The following is a 27,522-nucleotide window of genomic DNA, read 5'->3' on the forward strand; positions in this document are numbered from 1 at the left end:
TTAGTCTTTCGTTGCGGGCACTTGACTACTAACGCAGCTACCCGGGTTCGATTCCCGCTGATAGCCAATTTTTTTTCTTTCTTTTTTTTTAAATATCGATACTTAATTATACTGTTCTTGGTGTGTCATGACATAAAAAGAAGGTATAGGGACATTTTTATGTACTCTCAGCATCTTTGATGTGCTCATGCTTTGTTCAGGATCCTGAACATATTTTATGCACACAAGAACTAACTAGATTCCTTGGATAACTTGATTAAGTAGATTCTAACATAGAGCATAGCGCTCGATAGATTGATATACCTTTTTTTCCGAGTATACTGTTTTATTTTTCCTAATTTTCCTTTTTGGAATTTACATTCGGAAAAAAATTATCGATTGTAACCTTTTGGAGGTTACACTCGTAAAACAAATTCCCGAATGTAACCCTGAAGCTTTTCCCGAATGTAACCTCCAGTCCGATGGTGACTTTGCTTGGGATAGTTTACGATACCAATAGTATTAAAGGTAATTTTCATTACAATTCCCTTCAGCAATGCCACGTTAGTCTTTCGTTGCGGGCACTTGACTACTAACGCAGCTACCCGGGTTCGATTCCCGCTGATAGCCTATTTTTTTTTCTTTATTTTTTTTTTTAATAACGATACTTAATTATACTGTTCTTGGTGTGTCATGACATAAAAAGAAGGTATAGGGACATTTTTATGTACTCTCAGCATCTTTGATGTGCTCATGCTTTGTTCAGGATCCTGAACATATTTTATGCACACAAGAACTAACTAGATTCCTTGGATAACTTGATTAAGTAGATTCTAACATAGAGCATAGCGCTCGATAGATTGATATACCTTTTTTCCGAGTATACTGTTTTATTTTTCCTAATGTTACTTTTTGGAATTTACATTCGGAAAAACAATTATCGATTGTAACCTTTTGGAGGTTACACTCGTAAAACAAATTCCCGAATGTAACCCTGAAGCTTTTCCCGAATGTAACCTCCAGTCCGATGGTGACTTTGGTTGGGATAGTTTACGATACCAATAGTATTAAAAGTAATTTTCATTTCAATTCCCTTCAGCAATGCCACGTTAGTCTTTCGTTGCGGGCACTTGACTACTAACGCAGCGACCCGGGTTCGATTCCCGCTGATAGCCTATTGTTTCTTCTTTATTTTTTTTTTTTAATATCGATACTTAATTATACTGTTCTTGGTGTGTCATGACATAAAAAGAAGGCATAGGGACATTTTTATGTACTCTCAGCATCTTTGATGTGCTCATGCTTTGTTCAGGATCCTGTACATATTTTATGCACACAAGAACTAACTAGATTCCTTGGATAACTTGATAATGTAGATTCTAACATAGAGCATAGCGCTCGATAGATTGATATACCTTTTTTTCCGAGTATACTGTTTTATTTTTCCTAATGTTACTTTTTGGAATTTACATTCTGAAAAAAAATTATCGATTGTAACCTTTTGGAGGTTACACTCGTAAAACAAATTCCCGAATGTAACCCTGAAGCTTTTCCCGAATGTAACCTCCAGTCCGATGGTGACTTTGCTTGGGATAGTTTACGATACCAATAGTATTAAAAGTAATTTTCATTACAATTCCCTTCAGCAATGCCACCTTAGTCTTTCGTTGCGGGCACTTGACTACTAACGCAGCTACCCGGGTTGGATTCCCGCTGATAGCCTATTTTTTTTTCTTTATTTTTTTTTTTAAAAATCGATACTTAATTATACTGTTCTTGGTGTGTCATGACATAAAAAGAAGGTATAGGGACATTTTTATGTACTCTCAGCATCTTTGATATGCTCATGCTTTGTTCAGGATCCTGTACATATTTTATGCACACAAGAACTAACTAGATTCCTTGGATAACTTGATTAAGTAGATTCTAACATAGAGCATAGCGCTCGATAGATTGATATACCTTTTTTTCCGAGTATACTGTTTTATTTTTCCTAATGTTACTTTTTGGAATTTACATTCGGAAAAACATTATCGATTGTAACCTTTTGGAGGTTACACTCGTAAAACAAATTCCCGAATGTAACCCTGAAGCTTTTCCCGAATGTAACCTCCAGTCCGATGGTGACTTTGCTTGGGATAGTTTACGATACCAATAGTATTAAAAGTAATTTTCATTACAATTCCCTTCAGCAATGCCACGTTAGTCTTTCGTTGCGGGCACTTGACTACTAACGCAGCGACCCGGGTTTGATTCCCGCTGATAGCCTATTTTTTTCTTTATTTTTTTTTTAAATATCGATACTTAATTATACTGTTCTTGGTGTGTCATGACATAAAAAGAAGGTATAGGGACATTTTTATGTACTCTCAGCATCTTTGATGTGCTCATGCTTTGTTTAGGATCCTGCACATATTTTATGCACACAAGAACTAACTAGATTCCTTGGATAACTTGATTAAGTAGATTCTAACATAGAGCATAGCGCTCGATAGATTGATATACCTTTTTTTCCGAGTATACTGTTTTATTTTCCTAATGTTACTTTTTGGAATTTACATTCGGAAAAAAATTATCGATTGTAACCTTTTAGAGGTTACACTCGTAAAACAAATTCCCGAATGTAACCCTGAAGCTTTTCCCGAATGTAACCTCCAGTCCGATGGTGACTTTGCTTGGGATAGTTTACGATACCAATAGTATTAAAAGTAATTTTTGTTACAATTCCCTTCAGCAATGCCACGTTAGTCTTTCGTTGCGGGCACTTGACTACTAACGCAGCGACCCGGGTTCGATTCCCGCTGATAGCCTATTTTTTTTTTCTTTATTTTTTTTTAAATATCGATACTTAATTATACTGTTCTTGGTGTGTCATGACATAAAAAGAAGGTATAGGGACATTTTTATGTACTCTCAGCATCTTTGATGTGCTCATGCTTTGTTCAGGATCCTGTACATATTTTATGCACACAAGAACTAACTAGATTCCTTGGATAACTTGATTAAGTATATTCTAACATAGAGCATAGCGCTCGATAGATTGATATACCTTTTTTCCGAGTATACTGTTTTATTTTTCCTAATGTTACTTTTTGGAATTTACATTCGGAAAAAAATTTATCGATTGTAACCGTTTGGAGGTTACACTCGTAAAACAAATTCCCGAATGTAACCCTGAAGCTTTTCCCGAATGTAACCTCCAGTCCGATGGTGACTTTGCTTGGGATAGTTTACGATACCAATAGTATTAAAAGTAATTTTCATTACAATTCCCTTCAGCAATGCCACGTTAGTCTTTCGTTGCGGGCACTTGACTACTAACGCAGCGACCCGGGTTCGATTCCCGCTGATAGCCTATTTTTTTTCTTTCTTTTTTTTTTTAAATATCGATACTTAATTATACTGTTCTTGGTGTGTCATGACATAAAAAGAAGGTATAGGGACATTTTTATGTACTCTCAGCATCTTTGATGTGCTCATGCTTTGTTCAGGATCCTGAACATATTTTATGCACACAAGAACTAACTAGATTCCTTGGATAACTTGATAAAGTAGATTCTAACATAGAGCATAGCGCTCGATAGATTGATATACCTTTTTTTCCGAGTATACTGTTTTACTTTCCTAATGTTACTTTTTGGAATTTACATTCTGAAAAAAAATTATCGATTGTAACCTTTTGGAGGTTACACTCGTAAAACAAATTCCCGAATGTAACCCTGAAGCTTTTCCCGAATGTAACCTCCAGTCCGATGGTGACTTTGCTTGGGATAGTTTACGATACCAATAGTATTAAAAGTAATTTTCATTACAATTCCCTTCAGCAATGCCACGTTAGTCTTTCGTTGCGGGCACTTGACTACTAACGCAGCTACCCGGGTTCGATTCCCGCTGATAGCCTATTTTTTTTTCTTTATTTTTTTTTTAAAAATCGATACTTAATTATACTGTTCTTGGTGTGTCATGACATAAAAAGAAGGTATAGGGACATTTTTATGTACTCTCAGCATCTTTGATATGCTCAGGCTTTGTTCAGGATCCTGTACATATTTTATGCACACAAGAACTAACTAGATTCCTTGGATAACTTGATTAAGTAGATTCTAACATAGAGCATAGCGCTCGATAGATTGATATACCTTTTTTTCCGAGTATACTGTTTTATTTTTCCTAATGTTACTTTTTGGAATTTACATTCGGAAAAACATTATCGATTGTAACCTTTTGGAGGTTACACTCGTAAAACAAATTCCCGAATGTAACCCTGAAGCTTTTCCCGAATGTAACCTCCAGTCCGATGGTGACTTTGCTTGGGATAGTTTACGATACCAATAGTATTAAAAGTAATTTTCATTACAATTCCCTTCAGCAATGCCACGTTAGTCTTTCGTTGCGGGCACTTGACTACTAACGCAGCGACCCGGGTTCGATTCCCGCTGATAGCCTATTTTTTTCTTTATTTTTTTTTTAAATATCGATACTTAATTATACTGTTCTTGGTGTGTCATGACATAAAAAGAAGGTATAGGGACATTTTTATGTACTCTCAGCATCTTTGATGTGCTCATGCTTTGTTTAGGATCCTGCACATATTTTATGCACACAAGAACTAACTAGATTCCTTGGATAACTTGATTAAGTAGATTCTAACATAGAGCATAGCGCTCGATAGATTGATATACCTTTTTTTCCGAGTATACTGTTTTATTTTCCTAATGTTACTTTTTGGAATTTACATTCGGAAAAAAATTATCGATTGTAACCTTTTAGAGGTTACACTCGTAAAACAAATTCCCGAATGTAACCCTGAAGCTTTTCCCGAATGTAACCTCCAGTCCGATGGTGACTTTGCTTGGGATAGTTTACGATACCAATAGTATTAAAAGTAATTTTCGTTACAATTCCCTTCAGCAATGCCACGTTAGTCTTTCGTTGCGGGCACTTGACTACTAACGCAGCGACCCGGGTTCGATTCCCGCTGATAGCCTATTTTTTTTTCTTTATTTTTTTTTAAATATCGATACTTAATTATACTGTTCTTGGTGTGTCATGACATAAAAAGAAGGTATAGGGACATTTTTATGTACTCTCAGCATCTTTGATGTGCTCATGCTTTGTTCAGGATCCTGTACATATTTTATGCACACAAGAACTAACTAGATTCCTTGGATAACTTGATTAAGTAGATTCTAACATAGAGCATAGCGCTCGATAGATTGATATACCTTTTTTCCGAGTATACTGTTTTATTTTTCCTAATGTTACTTTTTGGAATTTACATTCGGAAAAAAATTTATCGATTGTAACCGTTTGGAGGTTACACTCGTAAAACAAATTCCCGAATGTAACCCTGAAGCTTTTCCCGAATGTAACCTCCAGTCCGATGGTGACTTTGCTTGGGATAGTTTACGATACCAATAGTATTAAAAGTAATTTTCATTACAATTCCCTTCAGCAATGCCACGTTAGTCTTTCGTTGCGGGCACTTGACTACTAACGCAGCCACCCTGGTTCGATTCCCGCTGATAGCCTATTTTTTTTTCTTTATTTTTTTTTTTAATATCGATACTTTATTATACTGTTCTTGGTGTGTCATGACATAAAAAGAAGGCATAGGGACATTTTTATGTACTCTCAGCATCTTTGATGTGCTCATGCTTTGTTCAGGATCCTGTACATATTTTATGCACACAAGAACTAACTAGATTCCTTGGATAACTTGATTAAGTAGATTCTAACATAGAGCATAGCGCTCGATAGATTGATATACCTTTTTTTCCGAGTATACTGTTTTATTTTTCCTAATGTTACTTTTTGGAATTTACATTCGGAAAAAAAAATTATCGATTGTAACCTTTTGGAGGTTACACTCGTAAAACAAATTCCCGAATGTAACCCTGAAGCTTTTCCCGAATGTAACCTCCAGTCCGATGGTGACTTTGCTTGGGATAGTTTACGATACCAATAGTATTAAAAGTAATTTTCATTACAATTCCCTTCAGCAATGCCACGTTAGTCTTTCGTTGCGGGCACTTGACTACTAACGCAGCGACACGGGTTCGATTCCCGCTGATAGCCTATTTTTTTTCTTTATTTTTTTTTAAATATCGATACTTAATTATACTGTTCTTGGTGTGTCATGACATAAAAAGTAGGTATAGGGACATTGTTATGTACTCTCAGCATCTTTGATGTGCTCATGCTTTGTTTAGGATCCTGCACATATTTTATGCACACAAGAACTAACTAGATTCCTTGGATAACTTGATTAAGTAGATTCTAACATAGAGCATAGCGCTCGATAGATTGATATACCTTTTTTTCCGAGTATACTGTTTTATTTTTCCTAATGTTACTTTTTGGATTTTACATTCGGAAAAAAAATTATCGATTGTAACCTTTTGGAGGTTACACTCGTAAAACAAATTCCCGAATGTAACCCTGAAGCTTTTCCCGAATGTAACCTCCAGTCCGATGGTGACTTTGCTTGGGATAGTTTACGATACCAATAGTATTAAAAGTAATTTTCATTACAATTCCCTTCAGCAATGCCACGTTAGTCTTTCGTTGCGGGCACTTGACTACTAACGCAGCGACCCGGTTTCGATTCCCGCTGATAGCCTATTTTTTTTTCTTTCTTTTTTTTTTTAAATATCGATACTTAATTATACTGTTCTTGGTGTGTCATGACATAAAAAGAAGGTATAGGGACATTTTTATGTACTCTCAGCATCTTTGATGTGCTCATGCTTTGTTCAGGATCCTGTACATATTTTATGCACACAAGAACTAACTAGATTCCTTGGATAACTTGATTAAGTAGATTCTAACATAGAGCATAGCGCTCGATAGATTGATATACCTTTTTTCCGAGTATACTGTTTTATTTTTCCTAATGTTACTTTTTGGAATTTACATTCGGAAAAACAATTATCGATTGTAACCTTTTGGAGGTTACACTCGTAAAACAAATTCCCGAATGTAACCCTGAAGCTTTTCCCGAATGTAACCTCCAGTCCGATGGTGACTTTGGTTGGGATAGTTTACGATACCAATAGTATTAAAAGTAATTTTCATTTCAATTCCCTTCAGCAATGCCACGTTAGTCTTTCGTTGCGGGCACTTGACTACTAACGCAGCGACCCGGGTTCGATTCCCGCTGATAGCCTATTTTTTCTTCTTTCTTTTTTTTTTAAATATCGATACTTAATTATACTGTTCTTGGTGTGTCATGACATAAAAAGAAGGTATAGGGACATTTTTATGTACTCTCAGCATCTTTGATGTGCTCATGCTTTGTTCAGGATCCTGTACATATTTTATGCACACAAGAACTAACTAGATTCCTTGGATAACTTGATTAAGTAGATTCTAACATAGAGCATAGCGCTCGATAGATTGATATACCTTTTTTTCCGAGTATACTGTTTTATTTTTCCTAATGTTACTTTTTGGAATTAACATTCGGAAAAAAAAAATATCGATTGTAACCTTTTGGAGTTACACTCGTAAAACATATTCCCGAATGTAACCCTGAAGCTTTTCCCGAATGTAACCTCCAGTCCGATGGTGACTTTGCTTGGGATAGTATACAATACCAATAGTATTAAAAGTAATTTTCATTACAATTCCCTTCAGCAATGCCACGTTAGTCTTTCGTTGCGGGCACTTGACTACTAACGCAGCGACCCGGGTTCGATTCCCGCTGATAGCCTATTTTTTTTTCTTTCTTTTTTTTTTAATTATCGATACTTAATTATACTGTTCTTGGTGTGTCATGACATAAAACGAAGGTATAGGGACATTTTTATGTACTTTCAGCATCTTTGATGTGCTCATGCTTTGATCAGGATCCTGCACATATTTTATGCACACAAGAACTAACTAGATTCCTTGGATAACTTGATTAAGTAGATTCTAACATAGAGCATAGCGCTCGATAGATTGATATACCTTTTTTTCCGAGTATACTGTTTTACTTTCCTAATGTTACTTTTTGGAATTTACATTCTATAAAAAAATTATCGATTGTAACCTTTTGGAGGTTACACTCGTTAAACAAATTCCCGAATGTAACCCTGAAGCTTTTCCCGAATGTAACCTCCAGTCCGATGGTGACTTTGCTTGGGATAGTTTACGATACCAATAGTATTAAAAGTAATTTTCATTACAATTCCCTTCAGCAATGCCACGTTAGTCTTTCATTGCGGGCACTTGACTACTAACGCAGCTACCCGGGTTCGATTCCTGCTGATAGCCAATTTTTTTTCTTTCTTTTTTTTTTAAATATCGATACTTAATTATACTGTTCTTGGTGTGTCATGACATAAAAAGAAGGTATAGGGACATTTTTATGTACTCTCAGCATCTTTGATGTGCTCATGCTTTGTTCAGGATCCTGAACATATTTTATGCACACAAGAACTAACTAGATTCCTTGGATAACTTGATTAAGTAGATTCTAACATAGAGCATAGCGCTCGATAGATTGATATACCTTTTTTTCCGAGTATACTGTTTTATTTTTCCTAATTTTCCTTTTTGGAATTTACATTCGGAAAAAAATTATCGATTGTAACCTTTTGGAGGTTACACTCGTAAAACAAATTCCCGAATGTAACCCTGAAGCTTTCCCCGAATGTAACCTCCAGTCCGATGGTGACTTTGCTTGGGATAGTTTACGATACCAATAGTATTAAAAGTAATTTTCATTACAATTCCCTTCAGCAATGCCACGTTAGTCTTTCGTTGCGGGCACTTGACTACTAACGCAGCTACCCGGGTTCGATTCCCGCTGATAGCCTATTTTTTTTCTTTATTTTTTTTTTAAATATCGATACTTAATTATACTGTTCTTGGTGTGTCATGACATAAAAAGAAGGTATAGGGACATTTTTATGTACTCTCAGCATCTTTGATGTGCTCATGCTTTGTTCAGGATCCTGTACATATTTTATGCACACAAGAACTAACTAGATTCCTTGGATAACTTGATTAAGTAGATTCTAACATAGAGCATAGCGCTCGATAGATTGATATACCTTTTTTCCGAGTATACTGTTTTATTTTTCCTAATGTTACTTTTTGGAATTTACATTCGGAAAAACAATTATCGATTGTAACCTTTTGGAGGTTACACTCGTAAAACAAATTCCCGAATGTAACCCTGAAGATTTTCCCGAATGTAACCTCCAGTCCGATGGTGACTTTGGTTGGGATAGTTTACGATACCAATAGTATTAAAAGTAATTTTCATTTCAATTCCCTTCAGCAATGCCACGTTAGTCTTTCGTTGCGGGCACTTGACTACTAACGCAGCGACCCGGGTTCGATTCCCGCTGATAGCCTATTGTTTCTTCTTTATTTTTTTTTTTTTAATATCGATACTTAATTATACTGTTCTTGGTGTGTCATGACATAAAAAGAAGGCATAGGGACATTTTTATGTACTCTCAGCATCTTTGATGTGCTCATGCTTTGTTCAGGATCCTGTACATATTTTATGCACACAAGAACTAACTAGATTCCTTGGATAACTTGATTAAGTAGATTCTAACATAGAGCATAGCGCTCGATAGATTGATATACCTTTTTTTCCGAGTATACTGTTTTATTTTTCCTAATGTTACTTTTTGGAATTTACATTCGGAAAAAAAAATTATCGATTGTAACCTTTTGGAGGTTACACTCGTAAAACAAATTCCCGAATGTAACCCTGAAGCTTTTCCCGAATGTAACCTCCAGTCCGATGGTGACTTTGCTTGGGATAGTTTACGATACCAATAGTATTAAAAGTAATTTTCATTACAATTCCCTTCAGCAATGCCACGTTAGTCTTTCGTTGCGGGCACTTGACTACTAACGCAGCTACACGGGTTCGATTCCCGCTGATAGCCTATTTTTTTTCTTTATTTTTTTTTTAAATATCGATACTTAATTATACTGTTCTTGGTGTGTCATGACATAAAAAGTAGGTATAGGGACATTGTTATGTACTCTCAGCATCTTTGATGTGCTCATGCTTTGTTTAGGATCCTGCACATATTTTATGCACACAAGAACTAACTAGATTCCTTGGATAACTTGATTAAGTAGATTCTAACATAGAGCATAGCGCTCGATAGATTGATATACCTTTTTTTCCGAGTATACTGTTTTATTTTTCCTAATTTTCCTTTTTGGAATTTACATTCGGAAAAAAATTATCGATTGTAACCTTTTGGAGGTTACACTCGTAAAACAAATTCCCGAATGTAACCCTGAAGCTTTTCCCGAATGTAACCTCCAGTCCGATGGTGACTTTGGTTGGGATAGTTTACGATACCAATAGTATTAAAAGTAATTTTCATTTCAATTCCCTTCAGCAATGCCACGTTAGTCTTTCGTTGCGGGCACTTGACTACTAACGCAGCGACCCGGGTTCGATTCCCGCTGATAGCCTATTTTTTTTCTTTCTTTTTTTTTTAAATATCGATACTTAATTACACTGTTCTTGGTGTGTCATGACATAAAAAGAAGGTATAGGGACATTTTTATGTACTCTCAGCATCTTTGATGTGCTCATGCTTTGTTCAGTATCCTGCACATATTTTATGCACACAAGAACTAACTAGATTCCTTGGATAACTTGATTAAGTAGATTCTAACATAGAGCATAGCGCTCGATAGATTGATATACCTTTTTTTCCGAGTATACTGTTTTATTTTTCCTAATGTTACTTTTTGCAATTTACATTCGGAAAAAAAATTATCGATTGTAACCTTTTGGAGGTTACACTCGTAAAACAAATTCCCGAATGTAACCCTGAAGCTTTTCCCGAATGTAACCTCCAGTCCGATGGTGACTTTGCTTGGGATAGTTTACGATACCAATAGTATTAAAAGTAATTTTCATTACAATTCCCTTCAGCAATGCCACGTTAGTCTTTCGTTGCGGGCACTTGACTACTAACGCAGCGACCCGGGTTCGATTCCCGCTGATAGCCTATTTTTTTTTCTTTATTTTTTTTTTTTAAATATCGATACTTAATTATACTGTTCTTGGTGTGTCATGACATAAAACGAAGGTATAGGGACATTTTTATGTACTCTCAGCATCTTTGATGTGCTCATGCTTTGTTCAGGATCCTGTACATATTTTATGCACACAAGAACTAACTAGATTCCTTGGATAACTTGATTAAGTAGATTCTAACATAGAGCATAGCGCTCGATAGATTGATATACCTTTTTTCCGAGTATACTGTTTTATTTTTCCTAATGTTACTTTTTGGAATTTACATTCGGAAAAACAATTATCGATTGTAACCTTTTGGAGGTTACACTCGTAAAACAAATTCCCGAATGTAACCCTGAAGCTTTTCCCGAATGTAACCTCCAGTCCGATGGTGACCTTGGTTGGGATAGTTTACGATACCAATAGTATTAAAAGTAATTTTTATTTCAATTCCCTTCAGCAATGCCACGTTAGTCTTTCGTTGCGGGCACTTCACTACTAACGCAGCGACCCGGGTTCGATTCCCGCTGATAGCCTATTTTTTCTTCTTTCTTTTTTTTTTAAATATCGATACTTAATTATACTGTTCTTGGTGTGTCATGACATAAAAAGAAGGTATAGGGACATTTTTATGTACTCTCAGCATCTTTGATGTGCTCATGCTTTGTTCAGGATCCTGTACATATTTTATGCACACAAGAACTAACTAGATTCCTTGGATAACTTGATTAAGTAGATTCTAACATAGAGCATAGCGCTCGATAGATTGATATACCTTTTTTTCCGAGTATACTGTTTTATTTTTCCTAATGTTACTTTTTGGAATTTACATTCGGAAAAAAAATTATCGATTGTAACCTTTTGGAGGTTACACTCGTAAAACAAATTCCCGAATGTAACCCTGAAGCTTTTCCCGAATGTAACCTCCAGTCCGATGGTGACTTTGCTTGGGATAGTATACGATACCAATAGTATTAAAAGTAATTTTCATTACAATTCCCTTCAGCAATGCCACGTTAGTCTTTCGTTGCGGGCACTTGACTACTAACGCAGCGACCCGGGTTCGATTCCCGCTGATAGCCTATTTTTTTTCTTTCTTTTTTTTTTAAATATCGATACTTAATTATACTGTTCTTTGTGTGTCATGACATAAAACGAAGGTATAGGGACATTTTTATGTACTCTCAGCATCTTTGATGTGCTCATGCTTTGTTCAGGATCCTGCACATATTTTATGCACACAAGAACTAACTAGATTCCTTGGATAACTTGATTAAGTAGATTCTAACATAGAGCATAGCGCTCGATAGATTGATATACCTTTTTTTCCGAGTATTCTGTTTTACTTTCCTAATGTTACTTTTTGGAATTTACATTCGGAAAAAAAATTATCGATTGTAACCTTTTGGAGGTTACACTCGTAAAACAAATTCCCGAATGTAACCCTGAAGCTTTCCCCGAATGTAACCTCCAGTCCGATGGTGACTTTGCTTGGGATAGTTTACGATACCAATAGTATTAAAAGTAATTTTCATTACAATTCCCTTCAGCAATGCCACGTTAGTCTTTCGTTGCGGGCACTTGACTACTAACGCAGCGACCCGGGTTCGATTCCCGCTGATAGCCTATTTTTTTTTCTTTATTTATTTTTTTTTAATCGATACTTAATTATACTGTTCTTGGTGTGTCATGACATAAAAAGAAGGTATAGGGACATTTTTATGTACTCTCAGCATCTTTGATGTGCTCATGCTTTGTTCAGGATCCTGTACATATTTTATGCACACAAGAACTAACTAGATTCCTTGGATAACTTGATTAAGTAGATTCTAACATAGAGCATAGCGCTCGATAGATTGATATACCTTTTTTTCCGAGTATACTGTTTTATTTTTCCTAATGTTACTTTTTGGAATTTACATTCGGAAAAAAAATTATCGATTGTAACCTTTTGGAGGTTACACTCGTAAAACAAATTCCCGAATGTAACCCTGAAGCTTTTCCCGAATGTAACCTCCAGTCCGATGGTGACTTTGCTTGGGATAGTTTACGATACCAATAGTATTAAAAGTAATTTTCATTACAATTCCCTTTAGCAATGTCACGTTAGTCTTTCGTTGCGGGCACTTGACTACTAACGCAGCGACCCGGGTTCGATTCCCGCTGATAGCCTATTTTTGTTTCTTTATTTTTTTTTTTAAATATCGATACTTAATTATACTGTTCTTGGTGTGTCATGACAAAAAAAGAAGGTATAGGGACATTTTTATGTACTCTCAGCATCTTTGATGTGCTCATGCTTTGTTCAGGATCCTGAACATATTTTATGCACACAAGAACTAACTAGATTCCTTGGATAACTTGATTAAGTAGATTCTAACATAGAGCATAGCGCTCGATAGATTGATATACCTTTTTTTCCGAGTATACTGTTTTATTTTTCCTAATTTTCCTTTTTGGAATTTACATTCGGAAAAAAATTATCGATTGTAACCTTTTGGAGGTTACACTCGTAAAACAAATTCCCGAATGTAACCCTGAAGCTTTTCCCGAATGTAACCTCCAGTCCGATGGTGACTTTGCTTGGGATAGTTTACGATACCAATAGTATTAAAAGTAATTTTCATTACAATTCCCTTCAGCAATGCCACGTTAGTCTTTCGTTGCGGGCACTTGACTACTAACGCAGCTACCCGGGTTCGATTCCCGCTGATAGCCTATTTTTTTTTCTTTATTTTTTTTTTAAATATCGATACTTAATTATACTGTTCTTGGTGTGTCATGACATAAAAAGAAGGTATAGGGACATTTTTATGTACTCTCAGCATCTTTGATGTGCTCATGCTTTGTTCAGGATCCTGTACATATTTTATGCACACAAGAACTAACTAGATTCCTTGGATAACTTGATTAAGTAGATTCTAACATAGAGCATAGCGCTCGATAGATTGATATACCTTTTTTCCGAGTATACTGTTTTATTTTTCCTAATGTTACTTTTTGGAATTTACATTCGGAAAAACAATTATCGATTGTAACCTTTTGGAGGTTACACTCGTAAAACAAATTCCCGAATGTAACCCTGAAGCTTTTCCCGAATGTAACCTCCAGTCCGATGGTGACTTTGGTTGGGATAGTTTACGATACCAATAGTATTAAAAGTAATTTTCATTTCAATTTCCTTCAGCAATGCCACGTTAGTCTTTCGTTGCGGGCACTTGACTACTAACGCAGCGACACGGGTTCGATTCCCGCTGATAGCCTATTTTTTTTCTTTATTTTTTTTTAAATATCGATACTTAATTATACTGTTCTTGGTGTGTCATGACATAAAAAGTAGGTATAGGGACATTGTTATGTACTCTCAGCATCTTTGATGTGCTCATGCTTTGTTTAGGATCCTGCACATATTTTATGCACACAAGAACTAACTAGATTCCTTGGATAACTTGATTAAGTGGATTCTAACATAGAGCATAGCGCTCGATAGATTGATATACCTTTTTTTCCGAGTATACTGTTTTACTTTCCTAATGTTACTTTTTGGAATTTACATTCGGAAAAAAAATTATCGATTGTAACCTTTTGGAGGTTACACTCGTAAAACAAATTCCCGAATGTAACCCTGAAGCTTTTCCCGAATGTAACCTCCAGTCCGATGGTGACTTTGCTTGGGATAGTTTACGATACCAATAGTATTAAAAGTAATTTTCATTACAATTCCCTTCAGCAATGCCACGTTAGTCTTTCGTTGCGGGCACTTGACTACTAACGCAGCGACCCGGGTTCGATTCCCGCTGATAGCCTATTTTTTTTTTCTTTATTTTTTTTAAATCGATACTTAATTATACTGTTCTTGGTGTGTCATGACATAAAAAGAAGGTATAGGGACATTTTTATGTACTCTCAGCATCTTTGATGTGCTCATGCTTTGTTCAGGATCCTGAACATATTTTATGCACACAAGAACTAACTAGATTCCTTGGATAACTTGATTAAGTAGATTCTAACATAGAGCATAGCGCTCGATAGATTGATATACCTTTTTTCCGAGTATACTGTTTTATTTTTCCTAATGTTACTTTTTGGAATTTACATTCGGAAAAAAAATTATCGATTGTAACCTTTTGGAGGTTACACTCGTAAAACAAATTCCCGAATGTAACCCTGAAGCTTTTCCCGAATGTAACCTCCAGTCCGATGGTGACTTTGTTTGGGATAGTTTACGATACCAATAGTATTAAAAGTAATTTTCATTTCAATTCCCTTCAGCAATGCCACGTTAGTCTTTCGTTGCGGGCACTTGACTACTAACGCAGCGACCCGGGTTCGATTCCCGCTGATAGCCTATTGTTTCTTCTTTATTTTTTTTTTTTAATATCGATACTTAATTATACTGTTCTTGGTGTGTCATGACATAAAAAGGAGGCATAGGGACATTTTTATGTACTCTCAGCATCTTTGATGTGCTCATGCTTTGTTCAGGATCCTGTACATATTTTATGCACACAAGAACTAACTAGATTCCTTGGATAACTTGATTAAGTAGATTCTAACATAGAGCATAGCGCTCGATAGATTGATATACCTTTTTTCCGAGTATACTGTTTTATTTTTCCTAATTTTCCTTTTTGGAATTTACATTCGGAAAAAAATTATCGATTGTAACCTTTTGGAGGTTACACTCGTAAAACAAATTCCCGAATGTAACCCTGAAGCTTTTCCCGAATGTAACCTCCAGTCCGATGGTGACTTTGCTTGGGATAGTTTACGATACCAATAGTATTAAAAGTAATTTTCATTACAATTCCCTTCAGCAATGCCACGTTAGTCTTTCGTTGCGGGCACTTGACTACTAACGCAGCTACACGGGTTCGATTCCCGCTGATAGCCTATTTTTTTTCTTTTTTTTTTTTTTAAATATCGATACTTAATTATACTGTTCTTGGTGTGTCATGACATAAAAAGTAGGTATAGGGACATTGTTATGTACTCTCAGCATCTTTGATGTGCTCATGCTTTGTTTAGGATCCTGCACATATTTTATGCACACAAGAACTAACTAGATTCCTTGGATAACTTGATTAAGTAGATTCTAACATAGAGCATAGCGCTCGATAGATTGATATACCTTTTTTTCCGAGTATACTGTTTTATTTTTCCTAATTTTCCTTTTTGGAATTTACATTCGGAAAAAAATTATCGATTGTAACCTTTTGGAGGTTACACTCGTAAAAAAAATTCCCGAATGTAACCCTGAAGCTTTTCCCGAATGTAACCTCCAGTCCGATGGTGACTTTGCTTGGGATGGTTTACGATACCAATAGTATTAAAAGTAATTTTCATTACAATTCCCTTCAGCAATGCCACGTTAGTCTTTCGTTGCGGGCACTTGACTACTAACGCAGCGACACGGGTTCGATTCCCGCTGATAGCCTATTTTTTTTCTTTATTTTTTTTTAAATATCGATACTTAATTATACTGTTCTTGGTGTGTCATGACATAAAAAGTAGGTATAGGGACATTGTTATGTACTCTCAGCATCTTTGATGTGCTCATGCTTTGTTTAGGATCCTGCACATATTTTATGCACACAAGAACTAACTAGATTCCTTGGATAACTTGATTAAGTAGATTCTAACATAGAGCATAGCGCTCGATAGATTGATATACCTTTTTTTCCGAGTATACTGTTTTACTTTCCTAATGTTACTTTTTGGAATTTACATTCGGAAAAAAAATTATCGATTGTAACCTTTTGGAGGTTACACTCGTAAAACAAATTCCCGAATGTAACCCTGAAGCTTTTCCCGAATGTAACCTCCAGTCCGATGGTGACTTTGCTTGGGATAGTTTACGATACCAATAGTATTAAAAGTAATTTTCATTACAATTCCCTTCAGCAATGCCACGTTAGTCTTTCGTTGCGGGCACTTGACTACTAACGCAGCGACCCGGGTTCGATTCCCGCTGATAGCCTATTTTTTTTTTCTTTATTTTTTTTAAATCGATACTTAATTATACTGTTCTTGGTGTGTCATGACATAAAAAGAAGGTATAGGGACATTTTTATGTACTCTCAGCATCTTTGATGTGCTCATGCTTTGTTCAGGATCCTGAACATATTTTATGCACACAAGAACTAACTAGATTCCTTGGATAACTTGATTAAGTAGATTCTAACATAGAGCATAGCGCTCGATAGATTGATATACCTTTTTTTCCGAGTATACTGTTTTATTTTTCCTAATTTTTCTTTTTGGAATTTACATTCGGAAAAAAAATTATCGATTGTAACCTTTTGGAGGTTACACTCGTAAAACAAATTCCCGAATGTAACCCTGAAGCTTTTCCCGAATGTAACCTCCAGTCCGATGGTGACTTTGCTTGGGATAGTTTACGATACCAATAGTATTAAAAGTAATTTTCATTACAATTCCCTTCAGCAATGCCACGTTAGTCTTTCGTTGCGGGCACTTGACTACTAACGCAGCGACCCGGGTTCGATTCCCGCTGAAAGCCTATTTTTTTTCTTTATTTTTTTTTTAAAATATCGATACTTAATTATACTGTTCTTGGTGTGTCATGACATAAAAAGAAGGTATAGGGACATTTTTATGTACTCTCAGCATCTTTGATGTGCTCATGCTTTGTTCAGGATCCTGTACATATTTTATGCACACAAGAACTAACTAGATTCCTTGGATAACTTGATTAAGTAGATTCTAACATAGAGCATAGCGCTCGATAGATTGATATACCTTTTTTCCGAGTATACTGTTTTATTTTTCCTAATGTTACTTTTTGGAATTTACATTCGGAAAAACAATTATCGATTGTAACCTTTTGGAGGTTACACTCGTAAAACAAATTCCCGAATGTAACACTGAAGCTTTTCCCGAATGTAACCTCCAGTCCGATGGTGACTTTGGTTGGGATAGTTTACGATACCAATAGTATTAAAAGTAATTTTCATTTCAATTCCCTTCAGCAATGCCACGTTAGTCTTTCGTTGCGGGCACTTGACTACTAACGCAGCGACCCGGGTTCGATTCCCGCTGATAGCCTATTTTTTCTTCTTTCTTTTTTTTTAAATATCGATACTTATCTATACTGTTCTTGGTGTGTCATGACATAAAAAGAAGGTATAGGGACATTTTTATGTAATCTCAGCATCTTTGATGTGCTCATGCCTTGTTCAGGATCCTGTACATTTTTTATGCACACAAGAACTAACTAGATTCCTTGGATAACTTGATTAAGTAGATTCTAACATAGAGCATAGCGCTCGATAGATTGATATACCTTTTTTTCCAAGTATACTGTTTTATTTTCCTAATGTTACTTTTTGGAATTTACATTCGGAAAAAAAATTATCGATTGTAACCTTTTGGAGGTTACACTCGTAAAACAAATTCCCGAATGTAACCCTGAAGCTTTTCCCGAATGTAACCTCCAGTCCGATGGTGACTTTGCTTGGGATAGTATACGATACCAATAGTATTAAAAGTAATTTTCATTACAATTCCCTTCAGCAATGCCACGTTAGTCTTTCGTTGCGGGCACTTGACTACTAACGCAGCGACCCGGGTTCGATTCCCGCTGATAGCCTATTTTTTTCTTTCTTTTTTTTTTAAATATCGATACTTAATTATACTGTTCTTGGTGTGTCATGACATAAAACGAAGGTATAGGGACATTTTTATGTACTCTCAGCATCTTTGATGTGCTCATGCTTTGTTCAGGATCCTGCACATATTTTATGCACACAAGAACTAACTAGATTCCTTGGATAATTTGATTAAGTAGATTCTAACATAGAGCATAGCGCTCGATAGATTGATATACCTTTTTTTCCGAGTATACTGTTTTATTTTTCCTAATGTTCCTTTTTGGAATTTACATTCGGAAAAAAAATTATCGATTGTAACCTTTTGGAGGTTACACTCGTAAAAAAAATTCCCGAATGTAACCCTGAAGCTTTTCCCGAATGTAACCTCCAGTCCGATGGTGACTTTGCTTGGGATAGTATACGATACCAATAGTATTAAAAGTAATTTTCATTACAATTCCCTTCAGCAATGCCACGTTAGTCTTTCGTTGCGGGCGCTTGACTACTAACGCAGCGACCCGGGTTCGATTCCCGCTGATAGCCTATTTTTTTCTTTCTTTTTTTTTTAAATATCGATACTTAATTATACTGTTCTTGGTGTGTCATGACATAAAACGAAGGTATAGGGACATTTTTATGTACTCTCAGCATCTTTGATGTGCTCATGCTTTGTTCAGGATCCTGCACATATTTTATGCACACAAGAACTAACTAGATTCCTTGGATAATTTGATTAAGTAGATTCTAACATAGAGCATAGCGCTCGATAGATTGATATACCTTTTTTTCCGAGTATACTGTTTTATTTTTCCTAATGTTCCTTTTTGGAATTTACATTCGGAAAAAAAATTATCGATTGTAACCTTTTGGAGGTTACACTCGTAAAACAAATTCCCGAATGTAACCCTGAAGCTTTTCCCGAATGTAACCTCCAGTCCGATGGTGACTTTGCTTGGGATAGTTTACGATACCAATAGTATTAAAAGTAATTTTCATTACAATTCCCTTCAGCAATGTCACGCTAGTCTTTCGTTGCGGGCACTTGACTACTAACGCAGCGACCCGGGTTCGATTCCCGCTGATAGCCTATTTTTGTTTCTTTATTTTTTTTTTTAAATATCGATACTTAATTATACTGTTCTTGGTGTGTCATGACATAAAAAGAAGGTATAGGGACATTTTTATGTACTCTCAGCATCTTTGATGTGCTCATGCTTTGTTCAGGATCCTGCACATATTTTATGCACACAAGAACTAACTAGATTCCTTGGATAACTTGATTAAGTAGATTCTAACATAGAGCATAGCGCTCGATAGATTGATATACCTTTTTTTCCGAGTATACTGTTTTATTTTCCTAATGTTACTTTTTGGAATTTACATTCGGAAAAAAAATTATCGATTGTAACCTTTTGGAGGTTACACTCGTAAAACAAATTCCCGAATGTAACCCTGAAGCTTTTCCCGAATGTAACCTCCAGTCCGATGGTGACTTTGCTTGGGATAGTTTACGATACCAATAGTATTAAAAGTAATTTTCATTACAATTCCCTTCAGCAATGCCACGTTAGTCTTTCGTTGCGGGCACTTGACTACTAACGCAGCGACCCGGGTTCGATTCCCGCTGATAGCCTATTTTTTTTCTTTCTTTTTTTTTAAATATCGATACTTAATTATACTGTTCTTGGTGTGTCATGACATAAAAAGAAGGTATAGGGACATTTTTATGTACTCTCAGCATCTTTGATGTGCTCATGCTTTGTTCAGGATCCTGCACATATTTTATGCACACAAGAACTAACTAGATTCCTTGGATAACATGATTAAGTAGATTCTAACATAGAGCATAGCGCTCGATAGATTGATATACCTTTTTTTCCGAGTATACTGTTTTACTTTCCTAATGTTACTTTTTGGAATTTACATTCGGAAAAAAAATTATCGATTGTAACCTTTTGGAGGCTACACTCGTAAAACAAATTCCCGAATGTAACCCTGAAGCTTTTCCCGAATGTAACCTCCAGTCCGATGGTGACTTTGGTTGGGATAGTTTACGATACCAATAGTATTAAAAGTAATTTTCATTTCAATTCCCTTCAGCAATGCCACGTTAGTCTTTCGTTGCGGGCACTTGACTACTAACGCAGCGACCCGGGTTCGATTCCCGCTGATTGCCTATTTTTTTTCTTTATTTTTTTTTTAAATATCGATACTTAATTATACTGTTCTTGGTGTGTCATGACATAAAAAGTAGGTATAGGGACATTGTTATGTACTCTCAGCATCTTTGATGTGCTCATGCTTTGTTTAGGATCCTGCACATATTTTATGCACACAAGAACTAACTAGATTCCTTGGATAACATGATTAAGTAGATTCTAACATAGAGCATAGCGCTCGATAGATTGATATACCTTTTTTTCCGAGTATACTGTTTTACTTTCCTAATGTTACTTTTTGGAATTTACATTCGGAAAAAATATTATCGATTGTAACCTTTTGGAGGTTACACTCGTAAAACAAATTCCCGAATGTAACCCTGAAGCTTTTCCCGAATGTAACCTCCAGTCCGATGGTGACTTTGGTTGGGATAGTTTACGATACCAATAGTATTAAAAGTAATTTTCATTTCAATTCCCTTCAGCAATGCCACGTTAGTCTTTCGTTGCGGGCACTTGACTACTAACGCAGCGACCCGGGTTCGATTCCCGCTGATAGCCTATTTTTTTTCTTTATTTTTTTTTAAATCGATACTTAATTATACTGTTCTTGGTGTGTCATGACATAAAAAGAAGGTATAGGGACATTTTTATGTACTCTCAGCATCTTTGATGTGCTCATGCTTTGTTCAGGATCCTGAACATATTTTATGCACACAAGAACTAACTAGATTCCTTGGATAACTTGATTAAGTAGATTCTAACATAGAGCATAGCGCTCGATAGATTGATATACCTTTTTTTCCGAGTATACTGTTTTATTTTTCCTAATTTTCCTTTTTGGAATTTACATTCGGAAAAAAATTATCGATTGTAACCTTTTGGAGGTTACACTCGTAAAACAAATTCCCGAATGTAACCCTGAAGCTTTTCCCGAATGTTACCTCCAGTCCGATGGTGACTTTGCTTGGGATAGTTTACGATACCAATAGTATTAAAAGTAATTTTCATTACAATTCCCTTCAGCAATGCCACGTTAGTCTTTCGTTGCGGGCACTTGACTACTAACGCAGCGACCCCGGTTCGATTCCCGCTGATAGCCTATTTTTTTTTCTTTATTTTTTTTTTAAATATCGATACTTAATTATACTGTTCTTGGTGTGTCATGACATAAAAAGAAGGTATAGGGACATTTTTATGTACTCTCAGCATCTTTGATGTGCTCATGCTTTGTTCAGGATCCTGTACATATTTTATGCACACAAGAACTAACTAGATTCCTTGGATAACTTGATTAAGTAGATTCTAACATAGAGCATAGCGCTCGATAGATTGATATACCTTTTTTTCCGAGTATACTGTTTTACTTTCCTAATGTTACTTTTTGGAATTTACATTCGGAAAAAAAATTATCGATTGTAACCTTTTGGAGGTTACACTCGTAAAACAAATTCCCGAATGTAACCCTGAAGCTTTTCCCGAATGTAACCTCCAGTCCGATGGTGACTTTGCTTGGGATAGTTTACGATACCAATAGTATTAAAAGTAATTTTCATTACAATTCCCTGCAGCAATGCCACGTTAGTCTTTCGTTGCGGGCACTTGACTACTAACGCAGCGACCCGGGTTCGATTCCCGCTGATAGCCTATTTTTTTTCTTTATTTTTTTTTTTAAATCGATACTTAATTATACTGTTCTTGGTGTGTCATGACATAAAAAGAAGGTATAGGGACATTTTTATGTACTCTCAGCATCTTTGATGTGCTCATGCTTTGTTCAGGATCCTGCACATATTTTATGCACACAAGAACTAACTAGATTCCTTGGATAACATGATTAAGTAGATTCTAACATAGAGCATAGCGCTCGATAGATTGATATACCTTTTTTTCCGAGTATACTGTTTTACTTTCCTAATGTTACTTTTTGGAATTTACATTCGGAAAAAATATTATCGATTGTAACCTTTTGGAGGTTACACTCGTAAAACAAATTCCCGAATGTAACCCTGAAGCTTTTCCCGAATGTAACCTCCAGTCCGATGGTGACTTTGGTTGGGATAGTTTACGATACCAATAGTATTAAAAGTAATTTTCATTTCAATTCCCTTCAGCAATGCCACGTTAGTCTTTCGTTGCGGGCACTTCACTACTAACGCAGCGACCCGGGTTCGATTCCCGCTGATAGCCTATTTTTTTTCTTTATTTTTTTTTTAAATATCGATACTTAATTATACTGTTCTTGGTGTGTCATGACATAAAAAGTAGGTATAGGGACATTGTTATGTACTCTCAGCATCTTTGATGTGCTCATGCTTTGTTTAGGATCCTGCACATATTTTATGCACACAAGAACTAACTAGATTCCTTGGATAACTTGATTAAGTAGATTCTAACATAGAGAATAGCGCTCGATAGATTGATATACCTTTTTTTCCGAGTATACTTTTTTACTTTCCTAATGTTACTTTTTGGAATTTACATTCGGAAAAAAAATTATCGATTGTAACCTTTTGGAGGTTACACTCGTAAAACAAATTCCCGAATGTAACCCTGAAGCTTTTCCCGAATGTAACCTCCAGTCCGATGGTGACTTTGCTTGGGATAGTTTACGATACCAATAGTATTAAAAGTAATTTTCATTACAATTCCCTTCAGCAATGCCACGTTAGTCTTTCGTTGCGGGCACTTGACTACTAACGCAGCGACCCGGGTTCGATTCCCGCTGATAGCCTATTTTTTTTCTTTATTTTTTTTTTAAATCGATACTTAATTATACTGTTCTTGGTGTGTCATGACATAAAAAGAAGGTATAGGGACATTTTTATGTACTCTCAGCATCTTTGATGTGCTCATGCTTTGTTCAGGATCCTGAACATATTTTATGAACACAAGAACTAACTAGATTCCTTGGATAACTTGATTAAGTAGATTCTAACATAGAGCAAAGCGCTCGATAGATTGATATACCTTTTTTTCCGAGTATACTGTTTTATTTTTCCTAATTTTCCTTTTTGGAATTTACATTCGGAAAAAAATTATCGATTGTAACCTTTTGGAGGTTACACTCGTAAAACAAATTCCCGAATGTAACCCTGAAGCTTTTCCCGAATGTTACCTCCAGTCCGATGGTGACTTTGCTTGGGATAGTTTACGATACCAATAGTATTAAAAGTAATTTTCATTACAATTCCCTTCAGCAATGCCACGTTAGTCTTTCGTTGCGGGCACTTGACTACTAACGCAGCGACCCCGGTTCGATTCCCGCTGATAGCCTATTTTTTTTTCTTTATTTTTTTTTTAAATATCGATACTTAATTATACTGTTCTTGGTGTGTCATGACATAAAAAGAAGGTATAGGGACATTTTTATGTACTCTCAGCATCTTTGATGTGCTCATGCTTTGTTCAGGATCCTGTACATATTTTATGCACACAAGAACTAACTAGATTCCTTGGATAACTTGATTAAGTAGATTCTAACATAGAGCATAGCGCTCGATAGATTGATATACCTTTTTTCCGAGTATACTGTTTTATTTTTCCTAATGTTACTTTTTGGAATTTACATTCGGAAAAAAAATTATCGATTGTAACCTTTTGGAGGTTACACTCGTAAAACAAATTCCCGAATGTAACCCTGAAGCTTTTCCCGAATGTAACCTCCAGTCCGATGGTGACTTTGCTTGGGATAGTATACGATACCAATAGTATTAAAAGTAATTTTCATTACAATTCCCTTCAGCAATGCCACGTTAGTCTTTCGTTGCGGGCACTTGACTACTAACGCAGCGACCCCGGTTCGATTCCCGCTGATAGCCTATTTTTTTTTCTTTATTTTTTTTTTAAATATCGATACTTAATTATACTGTTCTTGGTGTGTCATGACATAAAAAGAAGGCATAGGGACATTTTTATGTACTCTCAGCATCTTTGATGTGCTCATGCTTTGTTCAGGATCCTGCACATATTTTATGCACACAAGAACTAACTAGATTCCTTGGATAACTTGATTAAGTAGATTCTAACATAGAGCATAGCGCTCGATAGATTGATATACCTTTTTTTCCGAGTATACTGTTTTACTTTCCTAATGTTACTTTTTGGAATTTACATTCGGAAAAAAAATTATCGATTGTAACCTTTTGGAGGTTACACTCGTAAAACAAATTCCCGAATGTAACCCTGAAGCTTTTCCCGAATGTAACCTCCAGTCCGATGGTGACTTTGCTTGGGATAGTTTACGATACCAATAGTATTAAAAGTAATTTTCATTACAATTCCCTTCAGCAATGCCACGTTAGTCTTTCGTTGCGGGCACTTGACTACTAACGCAGCGACCCGGGTTCGATTCCCGCTGATAGCCTATTTTTTTTTCTTTATTTATTTTTTTTTTAAATCGATACTTAATTATACTGTTCTTGGTGTGTCATGACATAAAAAGAAGGTATAGGGACATTTTTATGTACTCTCAGCATCTTTGATGTGCTCATGCTTTGTTCAGGATCCTGTACATATTTTATGCACACAAGAACTAACTAGATTCCTTGGATAACTTGATTAAGTAGATTCTAACATAGAGCATAGCGCTCGATAGATTGATATACCTTTTTTTCCGGGTATACTGTTTTATTTTTCCTAATGTTCCTTTTTGGAATTTACATTCGGAAAAAAAATTATCGATTGTAACCTTTTGGAGGTTACACTCGTAAAACAAATTCCCGAATGTAACCCTGAAGCTTTTCCCGAATGTAACCTCCAGTCCGATGGTGACTTTGCTTGGGATAGTTTACGATACCAATAGTATTAAAAGTAATTTTCATTACAATTCCCTTCAGCAATGTCACGTTAGTCTTTCGTTGCGGGCACTTGACTACTAACGCAGCGACCCGGGTTCGATTCCCGCTGATAGCCTATTTTTGTTTCTTTATTATTTTTTTTTAAATATCGATACTTAATTATACTGTTCTTGGTGTGTCATGACATAAAAAGAAGGTATAGGGACATTTTTATGTACTCTCAGCATCTTTGATGTGCTCATGCTTTGTTCAGGATCCTGTACATATTTTATGCACACAAGAACTAACTAGATTCCTTGGATAACTTGATTAAGTAGATTCTAACATAGAGCATAGCGCTCGATAGATTGATATACCTTTTTTCCGAGTATACTGTTTTATTTTTCCTAATGTTACTTTTTGGAATTTACATTCGGAAAAAAAATTATCGATTGTAACCTTTTGGAGGTTACACTCGTAAAACAAATTCCCGAATGTAACCCTGAAGCTTTTCCCGAATGTAACCTCCAGTCCGATGGTGACTTTGGTTGGGATAATTTTACGATACCAATTGTATTAAAAGTAATTTTCATTTCAATTCCCTTCAGCAATGCCACGTTAGTCTTTCGTTGCGGGCACTTGACTACTAACGCAGCGACCCGGGTTCGATTCCCGCTGATAGCCTATTTTTTTTCTTTCTTTTTTTTTTAAATATCGATACTTAATTATACTGTTCTTGGTGTGTCATGACATAAATAGAAGGTATAGGGACATTTTTATGTACTCTCAGCATCTTTGATGTGCTCATGCTTTGTTCAGGATCCTGCACATATTTTATGCACACAAGAACTAACTAGATTCCTTGGATAACTTGATTAAGTAGATTCTAACATAGAGCATAGCGCTCGATAGATTGATATACCTTTTTTTCCGAGTATACTGTTTTACTTTCCTAATGTTACTTTTTGGAATTTACATTCGGAAAAAAAATTATCGATTGTAACCTTTTGGAGGTTACACTCGTAAAACAAATTCCCGAATGTAACCCTGAAGCTTTTCCCGAATGTAACCTCCAGTCCGATGGTGACTTTGCTTGGGATAGTTTACGATACCAATAGTATTAAAAGTAATTTTCATTACAATTCCCTTCAGCAATGCCACGTTAGTCTTTCGTTGCGGGCACTTGACTACTAACGCAGCGACCCGGGTTCGATTCCCGCTGATAGCCTATTTTTTTTTCTTTATTTTTTTTTTAAATCGATACTTAATTATACTGTTCTTGGTGTGTCATGACATAAAAAGAAGGTATAGGGACATTTTTATGTACTCTCAGCATCTTTGATGTGCTCATGCTTTGTTCAGGATCCTGCACATATTTTATGCACACAAGAACTAACTAGATTCCTTGGATAACTTGATTAAGTAGATTCTAACATAGAGCATAGCGCTCGATAGATTGATATACCTTTTTTTCCGAGTATACTGTTTTATTTTCCTAATGTTACTTTTTGGAATTTACATTCGGAAAAAAAATTATCGATTGTAACCTTTTGGAGGTTACACTCGTAAAACAAATTCCCGAATGTAACCCTGAAGCTTTTCCCGAATGTAACCTCCAGTCCGATGGTGACTTTGCTTGGGATAGTTTACGATACCAATAGTATTAAAAGTAATTTTCATTACAATTCCCTTCAGCAATGCCACGTTAGTCTTTCGTTGCGGGCACTTGACTACTAACGCAGCGACCCCGGTTCGATTCCCGCTGATAGCCTATTTTTTTTTCTTTATTTTTTTTTTAAATATCGATACTTAATTATACTGTTCTTGGTGTGTCATGACATAAAAAGAAGGTATAGGGACATTTTTATGTACTCTCAGCATCTTTGATGTGCTCATGCTTTGTTCAGGATCCTGTACATATTTTATGCACACAAGAACTAACTAGATTCCTTGGATAACTTGATTAAGTAGATTCTAACATAGAGCATAGCGCTCGA

The sequence above is a fragment of the Nematostella vectensis genome, chromosome 5 (assembly GCF_932526225.1).
Source record: "Nematostella vectensis chromosome 5, jaNemVect1.1, whole genome shotgun sequence".
Taxonomy (NCBI): Eukaryota; Metazoa; Cnidaria; class Anthozoa; order Actiniaria; family Edwardsiidae; genus Nematostella; species Nematostella vectensis.